We start from the raw sequence: 19,867 nt of genomic DNA on the forward strand, positions 1-19,867 counted from the left end.
ACACTAGATATAATTTATTTAGGTCATTTTACTTAGAGAGTAAAAAGGGAGCCACAGTATCACTTTGGCCCCCTCTTCCAAACTCTAATAAATAAAAAGTAAAAAAGTAACCTCTACCTTTGTGCTGATCTGATCTTTGTACTCATCCCAAGGTACTCAGTATCTCTGTTTGGACTAATAGTAGTAACATTTCTTGACGGTGCGGGGTTTTGGAGAGGCTTTTGAGTCCATTCTTCAATTCCAAGCAATCATGTCTCTCTTTAGAAGTAGTGTTAATATTTGTGTGCACTTGCCCATGGAAAGGCCTCAATCTGAGGTATCAAAAGGCCTCAATCTGAATAAGTTTTCAAGGTATAGATAATAGTCGTATTCAAGTGTGTTGAGTTGTTAAACAAGGTTCTGTTCTAAGTCCTGCAGTATTTGATAATATTATTAGAGCAGTCACCCAGCAGCATTCACCATACTTGACTGAGTCATATATCGATGCAAGTCACCTGTCATAAGCCAAAAACGTTCTTCTTTTAGTTAATAATCTTATTACACTCCAGAACCCTGTTGATGTTGTTTGTTCAAGACTGAATAAAATCGGTCTCTCAGTTGCCACTTTCAAAACCAAGTTTCTTGACTTTAGACCGGTTCCACTGATAAAATTCAAGTAGGTCCAGCTACACTCTCATTTTCCAGTTCCCCAAGGTATTTAGGCCTTTGATTTGAAACGTCAATTAGATTCGCACGACACCTTATATTTGATTCTTTTGAGGAAAATGTAAGATAATTCCACGGGCTATATAGCATATTTTTCACAGCACGTCTGTTGTATCTGACACCCCTAAAACAACTTGCCTACGCCTCCAACAGAAATAAAATCCAATCGTTATTCTTCATGTTCTGCAAGTATTTTTTCAGTATCCCTGTTTGGACTAATAATAGTTACATTTCTTGACGTTTTGGTGTTTTGGGGATATGTCAAACATGATTGAAATGCCACTTAGGTTTGCAACCCGATTTTCCCCTTCCACTTCTCACTGATTTTCCACCGATTGGCTTCTGTCAATTGCCTGTGTTATAAGTTAAGAAGTTTCATATTAACTGACCTATGTTGATTGAGTGCTCAAAATTTGTTAATAAATGTGTGTAATTTTGTCAATGTCCTTTTCGTTTTTCTTTTTCTTGTATTCAACATACGGTATTGTTATGTACAGAAGTAGCAATAAATTATTACTAGCTAGATTAATTTTTTGCTCATACAATCAGAAAAGTCGATGAAAAATCTTATTGACTCGAACAAGCACTAGCTAGATCTCTACTAAAATTCCTTTTATTTTACATTCATTTTTCTTTGGTCTTTACATTCCTTTTATTGTTCCTGGTCTTTTCAGAAAAAAGGGAAAAGTGGAAATAATTATTTAATGCAAGTGGACAATGGAAACCGTTAGAAACGAAAAACGGCATAAATGGGAAATACCGTTCATGAGAGTTAGGAAAGCGAATAATTTGCAATCAAGTCAAAATATGTTCAACAATTGTGTTATGCATAACACGTGTCTAAACAAACATGGCAGGAAGGGATAAGCATGTTTAAGGAAGCGATACATAATCATAATCATAATCGTTTAAGCAATGTTTGTATCGTATAATTGCTACAAATGAATCACGTCATAACTAAGCAAGTAATATTTTGAATTATCTAAACGATAGACTTTATTCCAAATGAAAAGATTTTAGTAAGAAACTAGGTAAATTGAGTCCTTACTGGTTACGGTATAGAATAAACTAAAGAAAAAAGAAAGAACAGAAATACGTATGTTACGCTTGACACCAGAGCATATAAAAGTAAAAAAAAAAAAAAACAGGGAAAAAAGTTAAAACAAAATACTGGAGGTGACCAATAATGGCTCCAAAAATGCGTTCACACCAACTACAAAATTTTCAAACCGGAGTTTAATCCTTCATAGCTTTTATAATTAGGAATCATGTTTGGCTTCGGTTAGATAACAAGCCAGCCTCTTAGGACTTTTTTTAACTTAACAAGTTGTTTACAAACATGTAAAATCTGCAAATTTTAAAGTTAATTATCTCAAGTTGTGGGCACAAGAAAATTTACATAATTTAAGAAATATGGAGAAAACATCAACAGAAAGTGGAACGTTATTGGTAAGATTTACACCACCAAATTCAACAAGTCCTATATCGGAAATGTCCATAAACACAAGATTTTTTTCTTTTTCCTAGAATAATTGTCATATATCTCAATTTATGATTTCTTGATTTCGACTTCTGATATTTTTTTAGTTATACAGGGTTAAATTTTTCCGCATCAACTAGGTGTGCAACAACGCAGATGTCAGATCACTTGTTGTGGAAGAGGGGGGGGGATGATATCTGTAGTTATTTCGGACCCGAATCTTACTGAAACGGAACATTATCGATACACAAGATTTTCCCACGTTTTATCCTCTGAAAAAATAGAACAAATTTCATTGCTTTCAAATTTGCCTTTCAAAAGCTGGGCAAAATACATCAAAAGCTTATACTTCTAAGTAAAATGGAGTTTACGTGATTTACAAAACCAAGCAAGAGGAAAAAATCCCCCAAAAAGATGCGACCTTGACAAAATCATGCAATCGAATTCGGCATGTCAAAGATCCCTAAAATAAAACTTTTAATCTGCCACCTACAAACACACAATTTTGTTTGTTACTCAAGAATCATGTCTGTTTAGTTTTCAGTCTTTTTCCAGGGCGGATAGTGGCAAACCAGCACCTATTAATTATCGAGAAAGAGATCACAACCTTATTGATTATGTTATTGTAAACCAAAGACTGGTAGGATCAAAACAAGATACTAGGATATATAAAGGTGCTGTTATTGATGTTAAAAATAAAGATGACCATATAGTAGTGTCTAGGGTTAATTCAAATCGGAAATCTTGGAAGGGTAACTATCTCCCGGGAAGTTATGACGTGGGTAAACTCCAGGATGAGAATTTTAAAGTCTTTCCATGGACAGTTAAATACTAAACTGGAAGGCTTAAAATTTAGTTATTAAAAGGATAAAAGGAATAACTTGTGAAGCTACTAATGGTGTCTTTGGAAAAAAAGTTCAGAACGCAGCAATGAGGTTTGAATAGATTAGGATGGAGAGCGTGCGTAGCTGTGTTCGTCTCAGGCTTCTTGGTGCGGCAATAAGTTGTTAGTCGTAGTGGCAGTAGATCATTCAACGGAATCAGCAAGCTATAGAGCTCATTTTTACTAAGAAAACATATCACGCCAACAAAGTGCGTCTGCTTAAGTACCATCTGTGTTCTGAGTGCTACCAGAGTCCCATTTGTTGAATAGTAGATTTCCCGTTGTATTGTCTTTCATTAAGGCGACTTTGTTTGGATTGTAACGCTCTTTTTGTTTTTCTTTTTTTGTCGAAAAGTGTGAGTGTATCTGGTTAGAAGTTTATTTTCGTTTTAGTTTTTCTATTTTTAACTTCATAGTCCTCTTACAACAGTTTGTAGGTATAGAGATTTTAAATAGATTGTTATCATTATTGTTACAAAGTGATACATACGGCGTTGGATATTTTACCCCTTCAGGCAACGCAATGATATCAATGAAAATGGCTGTAGGGATTTATAACACGGAAAATGGGACAATCCTCTTCAATCCACACGAGATAGTTAGTGAAAATATTTTAGTACAAAAACACTAAGCCTCATAAAAACTTCAATAGCGTATTCAAATTTTACTGTAAATTTAAATTGCAATTCACCATTTACTTCCAAGGCCAAAAATCTTGAGCAGTTTTACAAACATTCCTACAATCAATTCATGATAAAACTATTGCAAAAAACAACGACCAAAATATGTTAAATAAGACTTTTCCAAATAAAACTTTTTCAAAGAACAGTAAACAATGATATTGAAATCTAAAATATGCAAATTTAGGTTCACATAATAAGTCAGACTTCAGCCGAACAAAATATTAATATGAACGAACCAAACAAACAAACAAACAAAGAGCTAGAAATTTAATAAATAATATATATATATGTCCGTAGCGGAAACTGTGCGTTTCTAACACTATTTACTTGCATATTATAGCACAGACCATAAAAAAAAGTCAAAATGCTGATCAATTCTGCATAATAAGAGCATTTATTGGACCAGCGGATACTAACAGCTAGTGTCCTAAAGACAAAATCCGGGCACCCCAGCCCGTCAAATCCTCTCTTTGCGATGGGAGAGAGGGATTCATGAATTCTCGTCATTACCTGTAGATGATTTTGGTTAAAAAAAAAAACTTAGTGAAAAGTAAAAGCTAGTCACTTTACTCATGGACTTTTGGCTTTGACGTAATTCCAGTTGTGATGAGAGTGGAAGGGGTTCTAAATTCTTTTTAACGAGACATCTACCCAAAGGGGTTGTCAGGTCTTGACTAGAATTGATGCAAAGAAAGACTAAACACCCAAACTCCACCTTTTGGAGTGTCCCTACCGAATTATTTTAATCAAGGAATCAACCAGATGTGGTTATCGATTCTTAACGAAACTTAAATCAAAAGAAAGTGTCCAAGTTTTGTCTTTAGGGGGCAAGGCTCCATATGCGAAATTTTTTTGGTTTGGAGAAGGGATGGATCTCACTTGAGTCTTAATCATTAAATTAAAATCGGTGTCCTACTTTTGCTTTTTTCAGAATCAGAAGCTACTCCTACTTCTATAGAAAACAGAAGAAGAGAGCTCGGATTCTTAGAATCAGGACTATTCTAACCCAAAGCCCATTGCTACCAGTGTTGGTACCACAGAACCATCGCTGGTACCGGCATTTGACCCACCACTTCGCACGGGACCGTGGTTACTATTACTAAATATCTGGAGGAGGGCTATTAAACACTCCAGCGTGTTATCTAGGTAAGACAATCCAGATAAGTTGCACCTCCAGAGGTTAATTCTATAACCAATCAGCTTTCACTCTAAGTCTCACGCCGCTACAAACCCCCAGCACTCGGACTTAGAGTGGACACACAATAATCCGACTCTAATGACCGCTGTTCGTATTCCACCAAATTGAACCGAAATCGCTGGGTTGCGATTCTCCAGGACTATATCTTTTATCGTGAAAGACATCTCGAATAGTATAGGACCCTTCCTTACATCAAGAACCTTTACCCTTTCTCTGTCTCTCTGGACTCTACCAAGGCGAAAATTATGAAAAAAAGCAAATGTGAAAAGGCTGAAAATTTTTGCTATTACTCAAGTCAAGATCACAAAAGCAACTAAAGACCAGTCTGCTTTTTGGTAAGAAGAGAGCAAAAGAAGAGCCCACGAGACTCTAGATCATTAGTAAAATTAAGGGGTGACAGCGCGCCACACCCATTGCACCCAATAAATGGCCTTTTAAACCTACCGACTTTAATCGTGAAACCTTGTCTCTTGACTGGCAGATGAGTCATCACCATTTTATCTTTTTAACTTTAAGCTAACTAGGGAGCCTGCGGAAATTTATCTAAGGGAAATAAAAGGGAAGATTAAAAGACATTTAAGGGAAAGCGAGAACAGGGTGAAACAGAGAGTCAAAAAGTGGGAATAAACGTAACCTATATAATAAGGCGATTTATCTGATAATCAGGGCCAGAGTGCCCTACAGGGTCTTTCACCTTGATAGGTTGTCAGATAAAAAACGGTGACAATTCGTGGATACTGAAAGTTCATTTCATACTGTATTTTTTGCCGATGTGGACCAAAAATGATCTCTGTAACAGTTTGGGTTCATAAATTCTTGTCATCCAGACATCTACAATGAGACGCTGATCAATTTCAACTAAATTAGATGAGATGTAACAGCAACTATCCTAATAGTGCCTTTAGATGGCCTGGGAAAAATCTGAACTTTTTTTTTGGAGGAGTAGGGGGGAATATACCTAAGTTGTAATCATCAAGGTATCTATCAAAGGGTTTTTGTTGGATCTGAGTCAGACTTAATCAGAAGTTGCAGTCAAAATACTAGTTATTTCCTTTCAGAATCATGTAACAATTCAATTCCTGTCAATATGGGGTAAAGTGGAGTCCCTAGATTCTTTTTCGGAACAAATCAGCCTGAAAGGGACATCAGATCTCAACCTAACCTGGTGGATACATGAGGCTAAGATCATCAGTGTACCTCTCTGCGTTCTGCACCTTATGAGAGAGAGGGGATTAAGTGTTTTGAAGTCTCTTTACATGAGCCTAATCACTGGGTAAGCAGTAGAAATTGTTGAACCGAACAAGGTCAATCGATAGAATTATAATATTGGGTGTCCGTGATTGAAGAAAATATAGTAAAGGAAAGGCTGCATTTTCGTCACTAACTCACATCTTAAGAGTTTTTTCATCCCTCCTCTTCTTCACTCTGGTTGCCACAAGGTTGGGCCAAAAGCTTCCCAAAGGCTTGTCCTTGTAAAAATATCCCATCATCTGATACGTTTCTTTATCATCTTATACACAAGCAATAACTCTGGAGAATCCTTATCCTCTACTCCCATGAACAACACGAAGAAAAAAATTCAGACCTCACCTTCTTCACATGGGGTTATTTGATCTTAACTAAATTTGATTGAGATTATCAGCTAGGGTTTTACCTTCACTTTCAAGGAGATGTTATATCCTGATATTATCTTTTTTGATAAATCAAGAATCCTTTCATCCCTTCAACAGCGGTTTAAATCATTTTATCAACTCATGGACTGTTTCCAGTTTGTTACAAAAATATGTTTTGATTATACAGCCAAAAAAATAAATGAAAAATAAAAAATTACCTTTTTTTCAAAATCGACTAAAAGGTAGAAATTAATTTTTTCTTCCAGAATTTATAAATCAAAGGGAAAATGAGGGATGTGAAACGAACTGGACTTTACATGACTTGATACTTTTAGTTTCGTTGTCCTTAACTCTTTGACTTTTTTCATTAATGCACTTATAGCTTAGATAAATTTCCTATTTATGTTACGCTGAACCCAGTTCTTTTTGTGAATGTTCCCAGTTTTGTTCGAGTTTTCCATCGTTTTTAAAAATTGCTGTTACTAAGGTATTCCTAAAACAAAGGTGGTTGGAAAATAATACGCAGTCCTTTAAGACCAAAATACAAAGGGATGCACGCCTGATGTCGTGTAAGTGGGCAACCCTTCATTGTCTACTCTGTGGCGAATATCTTTACTAATCTTTAGGGAAACTCGGTAAATTTAGTCAAAATTCCTGCATTAAAGAATGCAACCACAATCACGAGCAAGATTTTTTTAAGAAATTTTAGTAGCGTTTAGGGTTTACTCCCAAAATTACCATTAGCCTAATGATCATTAACTGTCTGTTATTTCTCAGCCTAAAATGAACGATACAAGAAACTTTAGACCCCAAAATCCTTACAATAAATGCAAGGGCCTGACATTTTAGTCTTTCTTTACTTATTGTAATACTTCCTGTTTCCATCGTTTTCTTGTTGTCTAGGAATGAATATTGTTAATGATAACTGAGTTCCTGAACACAACCTCTGTAGAAATTACAATGAGAACTCCCAACTATCGGTCCTATATTTTTGCTCTCCCTATTGTGCACTTAGGCGTAGTATTGTTTAGCATTCTTAGAATGCTAGGGATATATGGTAATAAATTTATGATTTACTTTAGTTAACATTTACTATGATACCCTGTCAATAAAAGCGAAAGAAAAAATCTTATTCCAGTAAAGCCTACAACTATTTAACTGGGTCTAATGACCCAGCTATGCACTGTCAAATATATTAGATAGTTAACCTATGGCTCAAAGGAGCAGCAAAATTTCACAGGACCTTTCACCGGTTTCACTGTACCCCAATCGCCAAGAATGAGCATTTGGGCAGCTATAGATGAACTAAGTAAACCTCACCTTCAATCCTAGACACTTCCATCAATTTCAGCTAATTTAAAAGCTAATGACACTTGGACAATTTGGGGCTAAATGAACGGGAAAAGCTCCAATTTCTGTCTTTTTTTCAGTATCTTCTTCTTCTTTTTAGTATATTTCATAAGAAAATTTTGTCAAATTACTTGATGTTTCCAGCAAAAAAAAAAAAAAAATTATGGGTCAATATTGCAGAACATGATTTCTCGCAGTGATTCCATGTTTTCGAAATAAATCATTAATGGAAATAATCGTTTTATCTTAAGAGATTCCTTTATCTAAGATTAGCCAATCCTGGCTATTTTATTTTAGTTTTTCCATGGTTTGATTAAAACAGTAGCAATCTAAGTCTACAATAGAATTTATAACAGTTTTTTAATTTACAAATCAATCAGTTCTTAAATTATTTTCATTTAACAAACTAATAGAAAAAAAGAGGAAAGAAGAGTTTATTTTAATTTTTTGGGGCTGATAATTATACCGTTTGGCACGGTATATTTGGCATTATACATTTTTAATTTATCGAAATTGTCCTTAAATCGACCAAAAATGTAGTTTTAGCGTAATATTGTTTAAACTTTGATTTCAAGCTTATGTTCTTTTTGCTGCGACTTTTACAGATGCCGTTGTCCGTAATAGGGATCAAATTATAAGAACTACATAAGTGTCATAGGAATATCTAATATTCTAATATGGTAATTTTGATATGAGAAGTAGAGAAAGTAAACATGCCAGAATATGAGAAGTAAACATGCCAGGATAAATACATTTCTGATGATTCTTGTTGGAATTAACAGGGGCATAAAAAACTTTTCTACTTATACAATGCGTACTATAAAAAAAATCAAAAAAAAAATCAAGCGACTAAAAAGCTTTACCCAATATCTTGACCTTAAGATTGAAACACCAGGATCTTAGGGAAAAACTGAAGGAATGGCTGCCTTGGCAGACGTGTAATTATTTTATTTTACTTGTTTGACATTGCACTTATTATTTTATTTGTTATTTTACTTGTTTGACATTGCACTTATTATTACTGACTAAATTCTAGTTAATCAAAATAATTTTCTAAAAGTCAATGACGCTTTCAGCAGTGTCATTATTTTGTTGTTTTTGTAACAGTAAATATTTTTCAAGTCACTGTTCTTGCACCTACCAGATAATGAGAGCGATTGCTTGCAATTTTCTTCATTTTGATGAGGAGCCCAAGCTCTCTCCTTTAGATCAAGGACGTATATTAACATAAATCGAATACGAGTAGACACATCAGTGCTTCTTCCCCCACAAATCTTCCTCATTTCATCCAGATACACGGCTAAATTCGTCAGCTGGAACTGCAATGGCTGGGAAGTATTTTCTGATTCAGCAACTGCTCTCTGGTACTAAGAAAAAAGTATATTTAATTAGTTTTCGAACAAATAAACTCTTAAATATGTTTTTTTTTTAATTTTAATTGTAATAATAAAAAAAAAAAACTACTGAAACACAAACAAAGGCAATGTCCTAGCTCAGAGGTTCCCAACTGATTTTGGGCGATGCCCCAGATATGCATTTCTAAAATCCCGATACCTTCTCCCTTGTAATATTATTATTTTTTAATTATATGTGTTTTCAACTGAAGGAAGCTTAAAAGATCATTAACTTGTTGGTTGTTGTTTTTTTTTTGGTTCGTCCTTTAGACATATTTTATTCTAATAAAAAATATAGTCTGTATAAAACGACTTTTATACAATTCATGACGTTGTTGCAATACTATCACCTGATAGCATTATCACTACCCACACAAAGTTATTTCTAAAATTCTGACACCCCCACCCCCGCCTGGGAAGATTTTTTATTTTATTTTATGTGTGTAAGAAGGAAGCTTAAAAGGTCATTAACTTGGAAATGGGACGTCATTTACACAAAAAATGTTTTTTTTTTCAAAATTAATGCTCTAAAGTATAATCAACCGAAGGGAGCACATCTTGCTCATGACCCAACAAAATATTAGCGTGCCCCACCGGTGGGGCCTTCGCCCCACGTTGGGAATCACGGCCCTAGCTAGTAAAGAACGATGTGCCTTCAACGTTTTATTTGTTTATCTGTTTCTGGTTTTTATTCCCGCCATTACCTATGAGAGGAACAAATAAGGTCCTGGATTCATCCCACTGTAAGACAAACAACGCCTTTTCTAGACTATATCTCTGAAATAATTTTTTTTTTTTTCCTGAGCGTCAATACTTTAGTTTTTAAAATACAGAGGGTCGAAATACAATTTAGATCATACTATGAAGTAATTACAAAATAAAATCTTTAGGTTTTTTTCTGATGGTTCCTATCTTAAAAGCCAAGGAAAATTGCATTCTGACTTGGGCAACATTGTTTTCTTTTTTTTTTTTTTTTCTTCAGGGCTGATCGCTTTGACTCAGTGTTTTTAGATGGACAGGAAGAAGCTCATTTCATCCTAGAACCCTATTTTAGTAGCGAAAGAGATCAAAGTTCACCAAAGTCCTTATTTCGGCCAACAAAGTACATACAGGTGAAAATTCCGAGATAGTTAACCGATTCATCAAAACAATAAACCCTTAGCCGCAGATACCCATCATGCTTGAAGCAGTGGCTGCAATTTAGTAGCCTGTAGTGTTCTGATAATATGGAACAATGCAGTGTTTTCAATTTAGCTCTTTTCTAAGTTCATTTTATATAGATAGGTTAATCTTAACCGTTAATCTGATCTTAATTAAATGATAAAGACAGGATCTTTTGAGTTATTTCTGTCCAACTCTCTAAGCCAAAATTTGAGTTCCACTTGCCCCCATACCCCCGTCCCCCCAATACTTTCAAACAATGAATTTATACGGATCCGGTGCACATGAAATTTTTCAAAATATTCAAATAAACGTTTCGTTTCAGTGGTATACTCTTGAGAAACTATAAATAATTTTTTCCCACTGAACAACTCTAAGAGTTGCAAGTTGACAAAACGAAAAAGACCAAACAAAACCACCTTTTCTACTAAAAACTATTAGTGAACACCAAGTAACTTACATAATTACGGCCATTGACCTAAGGGACATGTAGATCACAGAGGCATATTCATTAGACCTTTTGATTTCTCCCCCCTCAAGAAAAATCCTGAGAAAATCTACTGCTGCTAATGAACCCTTATTTGCACAGCATTAAGACTTGGCTCGTTTAAACTGAATTCATTTACAGCTTGGTCAAACCTGGCTTTCTTTGCACCAATTCAGGAATCATCTTTTGTCCGACCGTATGATAATTTAAGTCGTTTTTAAACCGAGTTTTTCTTCAGCTAGAACTAGGCCCCTTTAAAAGTAATTCATGAATTAAAGATTGCAACCACAATCACGAGCAATATTTTTTGTCAAAATTTTAGTAGCGTTTAGGGTTTACTCCCAAAATTACCATTAGCCTAATGATCATTAACTGTCTGTTATTTCTCAGCCTAAAATGAACGATACAAGAAACTTTAGACCCCAAAATCCTTACAATAAATGCAAGGGCCTGACATTTTAGTCTTTCTTTACTTATTGTAATACTTCCTGTTTCCATCGTTTTCCTGTTGTCTAGGAATAAATATTGTTAATGATAACTGAGTTCCTGAACACAACCTCTGTAGAAATTACAATGAGAACTCCCAACTATCGGTCCTATATTTTTGCTCTCCCTATTGTGCACTTAGGCGTAGTATTGTTCAGCCTTGTTAGAATACTAGGGATATGTGGTAATAAATTTATGATTTACTTTAGTTAACATTTCCTATGATACCCTGTCAATAAAATCGATAGAAAAAATCTTATTCCAGTAAAGCCTACAACTATTTAACTGGGTCTAATGGCCCAGCTATGCACTGTCAAATATATTAGATAGTTAACCTATGGCTCAAAGGAGCAGCAAAATTTCACAGGACCTATCACCGGTTTCACTGTACCCCTATCGCCAAGAATGAGCATTTGGGCAGCTATAGATGACCCAAGTAAACCTCACCTTCAATCCTAGACAAATCCATCAATTTCAGCTAATTTAAAAGCTAATGACGCTTGGACAATTTCGGGCTAAATGAACGGGAAAAGCTCCAATTTCTGTCTTTTTTTTCATTATTTTCTTCTTCTTTTTAGTATATTTCATAAGAAAATTTTGTCAAATTACTTGATGTTTCCAGCAAAAAAAAAAAAAAATTATGGGTCAATATTGCAGAACATGATTTCTCGCAGTGATTCCATGTTTTCGAAATAAATCATTAATGGAAATAATCCTTTTATCTTAAAAGATTCCTTTATCTAAGATTAGCCAATCCTGGCTATTTTATTTTTGTTTTTCCATGGTTTAATTAAAACAGTAGCAATCTAAGTCTACAATAGAATTTATAATAGTTTTTTAATTTACAAATCAATCAGTTCTTAAATTATTTTCATTTAACAAACCAAAAGAAAAAAAGAGGAAAGAAGAGTTTATTTTAATTTTTTGGGGCTGATAATTATACCGTTTGGCACGGTATATTTGGCATTATACATTTTTAATTTATCGAAATTGTCCTTAAATCGACCAAAATGTAGTTTTAACGTAATATTGTTTAAACTTTGATTTCAAGCTTATGTTCTTTTTGCTGCGACTTTTACAGATGCCGTTGTCTCTAATAGGGATCAAATTATAAGAACTACATAAGTGTAGTAGGAATATCTAATATTCTAATATGGTAATTTTGATATGAGAAGTAAAGAAAGTAAACATGCCAGAATATGAGAAGTAAACATGGCAGAATAAATACATTTCTGATGATTCTTGTTGGAATTAACAGGGGCATGAAAAACTTTTCTACTTATACAATGCATACTGTAAAAAAAAATCAAAAGAAAATCAAGCGATTAAAAAGGTTTACCCAATATCTTGACCTTAAGATTGAAACACCAGGATCTTAGGGAAAAACTGAAGGAATGGCTGCCTTGGCAGACGTGTAATTATTTTATTTTACTTGTTTGACATTGCAAGCTGTTCAAGATTCTGTGACATGTTTGGCTTCAGGAGGGCGAACTAAACCCAAACTCAATTTATGGCTGAACCCAAATTGAGGTTTCTACACCCGATTACTGAATATATCAATAGGCTAGCTCAGCATGTCATTAAGATCCGAGGTTTTACTTTGCTGCCTATCAATGAGAATCCAAAGTTATAGAGAGTTTGCTTCTATCACCATTCATATTCCATTATGTTATGTTTGTGTTTAAATTTTCTCTTCTCAACTTAATTTATAAACTTTTTTAATGAAAATTATCGATTCCGAGTAAAATAATGTGGTATTTATCTAATATAGTAGATGACATTAACCATTTCTAACGAATAATTAATACTTATTATTACTGACTAGATTCTAGTAAATCAAAATAATTTTCTAAAAGTCAATGACGCTTTCAGCAGTGTCATTATTTTGTTGTTTTTGTAACAGTAAATATTTTTCAAGTCACTGTTCTTGCACCTACCAGATAATGAGAGCGATTGCTTGCAATTTTGTTCATTTTGATGAGGAGCCCAAGCTCTCTCCTTTAGATCAAGGACGTCTATTAACATAAATCGAATACGAGACGACACATCAGCGCTTCTTCCCCGACAAATCTTCCTCATTTCATCCAGATACACGGCTAAATTCGTCAGCTGGAACTGCAATGGCTGGGAAGTATTTTCTGATTCAGCAACTGCTCTCTGGTACTAAGCAAAGAGTATATTTAATTAGTTTTCGAACAAATAAACTCTTAAAATATATTTTCTTTTTAATTTTAATTGTGATAATAAAAAAACTACTGAAACACAAACAGAGGCAATGTCCTAGAACAGAGGTTCCAAACTGATTTTGGGCGATGCCCCAAATATGCATTTCTAGAATCCCGATACCTCCTCCCTCGTAATATTATTATTTTTTAATTATATGTGTTTTCAACTGAAGGAAGCTTAGAAAATCATTAACTTGTTGGTTGTTTTTTTTTGGTTCGTCCTCTAGACATATTTTATTCTAATAAAAAATATAGTCTGTATAAAACAACTTTTATACAATTCATGACGTTGTTGCAATACTATCACCTGATAGTATTATCACTACCCACACAAAGTCATTTCTAAAATTCTGACAACCCCCCCCCCTGCCTCGTAAGATTTTTTATTTTATTTTATGTGTGAAAGAAGGAAGCTTAAAAGGCCATTAACTTGGGAATGGGACGTTATTTACACAATTTTTTTTCAAAATTAATGCTCTAAAGTATAATCAACCGAAAGGAGCACATCTTGTCCATGATCCAACAAAATATTAACGTACCCCACCGGTGGGGCCTTCACCCAACGTTGGGAATCACGGCCCTATATAGTAAAGAACGATGTGCCTTCAACGTTTTATTTGTTTATCTGTTTCTGGTTTTTATTCACGCCATTACCTATGAGAGCAAAAAATAAGGTCCTGGATTCATCCCATTGTAAGACAAACAACGCCTTTTCTAGACTATATCTCTGAAATAATTTTTTTTTTCTGAGCGTCAATACTTTAGTTTTTAAAATACAGAGGGTCGAAATACAATTTGGATCATACTATGAAGTAATTACCAAATAAAATCTTTAGATTTTTTTTCTGATGGTTCCTATCTTAAAAGCCAAGGAAAATTGCATTCTGACTTGGGCAATATTGTTTTCTTTTTTTTTACTTCTTTTCTTCAGGGCTGATCGCTTCGACTCAGTGTTTTTAGATGGACAGGAAGAAGCTCATTTCATCCTAGAACCCTATTTTAGTAGCGAAATAGATCAGAGTCCACCAAAGTGATTATTTCGGCCAACGAAGTACATACAGGTGAAAATTTCGAGATAGTTAACCGATTCATCAAAACAATAAACCCTTAGCCGCAGATACCCATCATGCTTGAAGCAGTGGCTGCAATTTAGTAGCCTGTAATGTTCTGATAATATGGAACAATGCAGGGTTTTTCATTTAGCTCTTTTCTTAACAGATCATTTTATATAGATAGGTTAATCTTAACCATTAATCTGATCTTAATTAAATGATAAAGACAGGATCTTTTGAATTATTTCCGTCCAACTCTCCAAGCCAAAATTTGAGTTCCACTTGCCTCCATACCCCCCCCCAATACTTTCAAACAATGGATTTTGACGGATCAGGTGCACATGAAGTTTTTTAAAATATTCAAATAAACGTTTTGTTTCAGTGGTATACTCTTGAGAAACTATAGATAATTTTTTCCCAATGTAAAACTCTTAAGAGTTGCATGCTGACAAGACGAAAAAGACCAAACAAAACCACCTTTTCTACTAAAAACTATTTGTGAACACTAAGTAACTTACATAATTACGGCCATTACCCTAAGGGACATGTAGACCTCAGAGGCATATTCATCAGACCTTTCAATTTCTCCCCCCTCAAGAAAAATCCTGAGAAAATCTACTGCTGATACTGAACCCTTATTTGCACAGCATTAAGACTTGGCTCGTTTAAACTGAATTCATTTGCAGCTTGGTCAAACCTGGCTTTCTTTGCACCAATTCAGAAATCAACTTCTCCGACCGTATGATAACTTAAGTCGTTTTTAAACCGAGTTTTTCTTTAGCTAGAACTAGGCCCATTTAAAAGTAATTCAGGAATTAGTCCGTTTTGCACAAGCCAGTTCCCAGTTTGGATTCATTTTTTTACTGAAACTGACAAACATTGCATGATGTTGGTTTAAAGGAGGTTTCAATATTCTTTCAGCCAAAAAAAAGAAAGTGGAAGAAGGGGCCAAGTTTGTTGCCAAAAGTTACGGAACATTCATTGGAAAGGTTCACAAACGCACCATTTGAAGCAATTAATGGACTCATTATAGGACCAATTATTCGTTAAGTTTATTTATTTTTATTTATAACCCGTTGAAATACAATGATGAAGAGAGTATAAAAAAAAGAAAAAAGAAGAAGAAAAGAAAAAACAAAAGCAAAAGAAAAAGACGGATAATGACATATAAAACGAAATTGAAACTCATAGAACAATCACACAAGCATAGTAATAAACCAGAAAATGACAACACAAGTCAATATAACAAGCACATAAACAAGCACAATTAAAGAAAAGATTAAATTATGGAACAAGCACATAAGCATAATAATACACCAAACAATCATAGAGTACATATAACAAACACAAAAACAGTAAACGTGAAAGACCTATTGTTTTAAAGGGGAACACCATGGTTTTCCATTTATTCCCCTATTGTAAGCTGCACTGCAACGGCCACTAACAGCATGGGGGTTAATCAGGCCATATTGCCTATTGGCTCGACTATAATTTACCCAGGGGGGGGGGAGGCCCTCACTATATTTAACATACAGGTAATAAATTCGTCGGAGTTGCTTTGATTCCGGGCCCTAGTTGAATAGTACCACTTCTGACATTTCAGCGTTAAATTTAAGATTTATATTTGAATACTCTCAACTCAAAATGAAAAAGTTTTTCTCAAACACCAATACCTTTAGGCTAGGGTTAAAGACATCGTCTGCATAAGCAATAAGAGACATATCTATCCCTTCTACAATACAGGAAGAAACTGCTTGAGATAGTGCGCTGAGAGCTGAAATCATAGAGAGCTGTATAATAGCTCATTTTAAAGGAAATTGCAACATCTAGTGCCTTTTGTAATTAAAAATAAAATACTTTTTAAAGTAGAATCAATTTTGTCAAAAAAAAATTGCATTTTTAATGTATTTTCATACTGCAGTCTTTTCAAAGATATTTGAATTTTGAGGCAATCAAACAGTTCATGGTAATGAACTCTATAGTAATAATAGCTACTTGTCTCAATAGTAACCGAAACTCCTGGAACCAAAATTTTCTTTTTTGGCTTAATCACTAAAATTATTATGTAAACTGCAAAAATATTTATGATGCCTAAACAGTAATAGTAATTTCTTAATTTAAACAACAAAAATACATCAAACTTTTATAATTAGTTTTACTTTTTGTCTCCTGGAAGAAAATTTTTTTTCATCTCAGTTCAAAGTTATTATTGTATCCTGGAACCAAACTTTTTTTGGTTTGTAACCCGTAAAGTACGCATCTCCATATTATTGTCTTAATTGCAATTATTTTAGTTTTCAGTCCAGAATCGCTAAACTTATAATGTAAACTGCAAAAATATTTATGGTGTCTAACCAATAATACTAATTTTGTAATTCAAACAAGATAATTACCTGAAAATTTAAAAATTGTTTTTTTTATGCTAGGTTTTAGATACTCGACACGGGGTATTGTTTACTTAATAATTTTAAACCTTGAAAAAATATGGTCTCGCTTGAAAGGAAAAAAAGAATGAATAACCAAAAAAAATATCAAAATAGGGCAATCGAAATTTCTACTAATAAAAAACTTTACTACAAAAAAAATAAAGCTAACATCCTGAAATATAAGAAAAGTTTATTTAAAAGAGATAAAAATACCACCGATCGAAATAAAGTTTGGGAACGCGTAAGGATTGCAACTAAGATATCTTGTGATCCAGAATTTAAGAAAATGAAATATGACAGAGCAAAACAGAGGTATGTTACGGATCAGGGGTATCGAGAAGGGAAAATTGAGACAGCCAAACAAAAGAGCAAGGAACGGTATGATAACGATATAGATTACCGAAACAAACATAAGAAAAAAGTTGCTACCAGAATAATGGGTGGATACTGGGGTGACAAAAGCTATAATGAAAAAATCAAATTCTCTGCGAGGTTGTACCGAAGAACGCATAAGGACAAAGGGAAAAATAACATTCAGAAATACAAGAAGATGGCAAAAATGCAGGCTGATCTTTGTAAATTGAGAAACATTTTACGCATGTTTTATCGGGATCACGAAAAGTATTCAAAATTACAGATTAAAATTCTCTTTGAAGGAGCGGATGCTGTTGGAAAGTCGGCTAGAAATGCTTTGGCAAAGCTTCATAGCAATATCCAAAAGAAATATTGTCAGTTTAATGAAAAGCTTCCAAGGTATGGACTTGAAACTGCGGAACAGTTTATAGATACAATGGAAAATGTTCGACAACACAGTGAATATACAGAGGCGTACTTCTTAGAAAGTTTGTATATTAATTTTGGAAGAAGCAATTGCAGTTTATGTAGCAGTAATAAAAATTATATACACGCATACCTATCAACAGCGAAGGAAAAGCAATGTTTTTCAATTATGGCGAAAACGAGCCTGTTAGGGTTATTAGTAAATGTGTTTGTAAGACTAATGATTTAGAACAAATTCCTGGAACACCGACTCAAGAAAAAAGTATTTTTAACTGTGTTTTAAACAGTTCTTTTAGTTCTACTGAATATTTGGCAAAAATGTTCTGTGTAGTAGAACAAACTGTCCTGAAAAGTACGAGAAAACTATCGAAAAATGCTCTGAATCTAGATCTGACAAGGAAATTATGATGGCTGGAGTCATCTATAACAATCTGAGCAAACATTCAAAACCAAAAATTGGGCAGCAGTTTACTTGGATATGTCACCCTGATATCTGCAAGCTCTATCCGACGGATATTGAATTATGTCTAATTCTTTTTGATATCCTTGAAAATAATATAGCATTAAAATTTTCAACTGACAAAGTGGTTAATTTCTACCTTGGCGGCTTGGATTATTGTGAAATCAAATACAGGGACACAAGAAAGCATGGGCATTCGTTATACTGTAGCCCAAATGAGGGATGTCAGAGCTATTTGCGTTCTCTAATATAATAAAGATCGAACTCTTCCCTATACTAACTTGCATAGGCAACTTCACTATAGTTAAGATTACAGTATTTATATTATACATCATTATATGATGTATAATATAATTATTATACAAATGTGCATCATTATTATACAAATGTTCGAAGATTATAGAGTTAAAAATTTTCCCACACCGGGAATCAAACCCGGGCCTGTGAAGTAAAAGTTAACTATCCTAGCCACTTGACCATATGGGACCATAAAGAAGTATGATTTAAGAGCCATATTCATATTATTATTTCACCATACCAATTATAATAAGGCCAAAACAAAATTGTCGACTTGCAACCTTACTTTTGACACATTAGTTAAATCTTCATCAGACTTAAAAAATGTTTTGCTAGTTTTACATAAAAGAACGAACCTTAGTCCATAGTAGCAGAAATAAGAATATCTAGGTTGCAGCGGTAGCTAGCAACCTATTAATTACATAATCCGGGTTTAAGTGGTATCCGGGATGCAGCGGTAGTTAGCAACCTAGTAAGAGACAGTCACGTCCAATGTTAAGAAATATAAAATCTCATAGCTCCTTAAAAAGGAGTCAGATCAAAACAAAAAGTGCACCATTAGAACCACCTTGTCCGAAACCCCTGTATAGTAAACTTTTTGTCCCTTGGCTTGAACAGCAAGGGAAATATATTGGCTTGAAAATCAAGAGAAGTGGCAGCTACTACAACATTCTACCTAAACGGGATATTTTTTTTTTACAATAAAGAACGACACCTAGCCCATATTAACTGAAAAATAAATAGGGATTATGTAATTTCCATCAGTACCATGGCTGTAGACATGGCTGAAATTTAGTCCGGGATGCAGCGACAGCTAGCAACCTAGTAAGATGCATTGAACTTAGTTAGCTACTTGATGTTATAAGATTCGTCTCTTACTATTTCAAAGAAGAAAAAGCCGTAGGCTTTTTCCTGTTTTCAATATGGTTTATTTTGTTAATTATAGCAAATCCTATTTAGGGGTATCGGACAAGGCGGTTCTAAAAGTAAACTTTTTGTACCGTGAGTAATATGCAATATGTACTTAAAATATAAAAAAACTTATTTACTTCTAAAAATACTTCCAATATCTTGGTTGCATCCGGGTTACAGCGGTAGCTAGCAACCTAGTAAGAGACGATCACGTCCAATGTTAAGAAATATAAAAACCCATAGTTCCTAAAAAAGGAGTCAGATCAAATTCAAAA

General features: G+C 34.1%; 1 long non-coding RNA gene across 1 annotated transcript in view; it reads right to left on the reverse strand.

The window, feature by feature from the left end:
• Window positions 1-9,059: 9,059 nt before the first annotated feature.
• The window catches only part of LOC148948033 (uncharacterized), an 87,767-nt gene continuing 76,959 nt past the window's right edge, over window positions 9,060-19,867 (reverse strand). The window contains exons 3-4 of the long non-coding RNA XR_016142336.1: window positions 13,378-13,603; window positions 9,060-9,279 (exon numbers count right to left, since the gene is read on the reverse strand). This is a non-coding gene — a long non-coding RNA (uncharacterized LOC148948033). The remainder of the gene's footprint in view (window positions 9,280-13,377; window positions 13,604-19,867) is intronic.

This window comes from Artemia sp. Qi Xiang Cuo, chromosome 10 (genome assembly GCF_049724085.1).
Source record: "Artemia sp. Qi Xiang Cuo chromosome 10, ASM4972408v1, whole genome shotgun sequence".
NCBI classification, from domain to species: Eukaryota; Metazoa; Arthropoda; class Branchiopoda; order Anostraca; family Artemiidae; genus Artemia; species Artemia sp. Qi Xiang Cuo.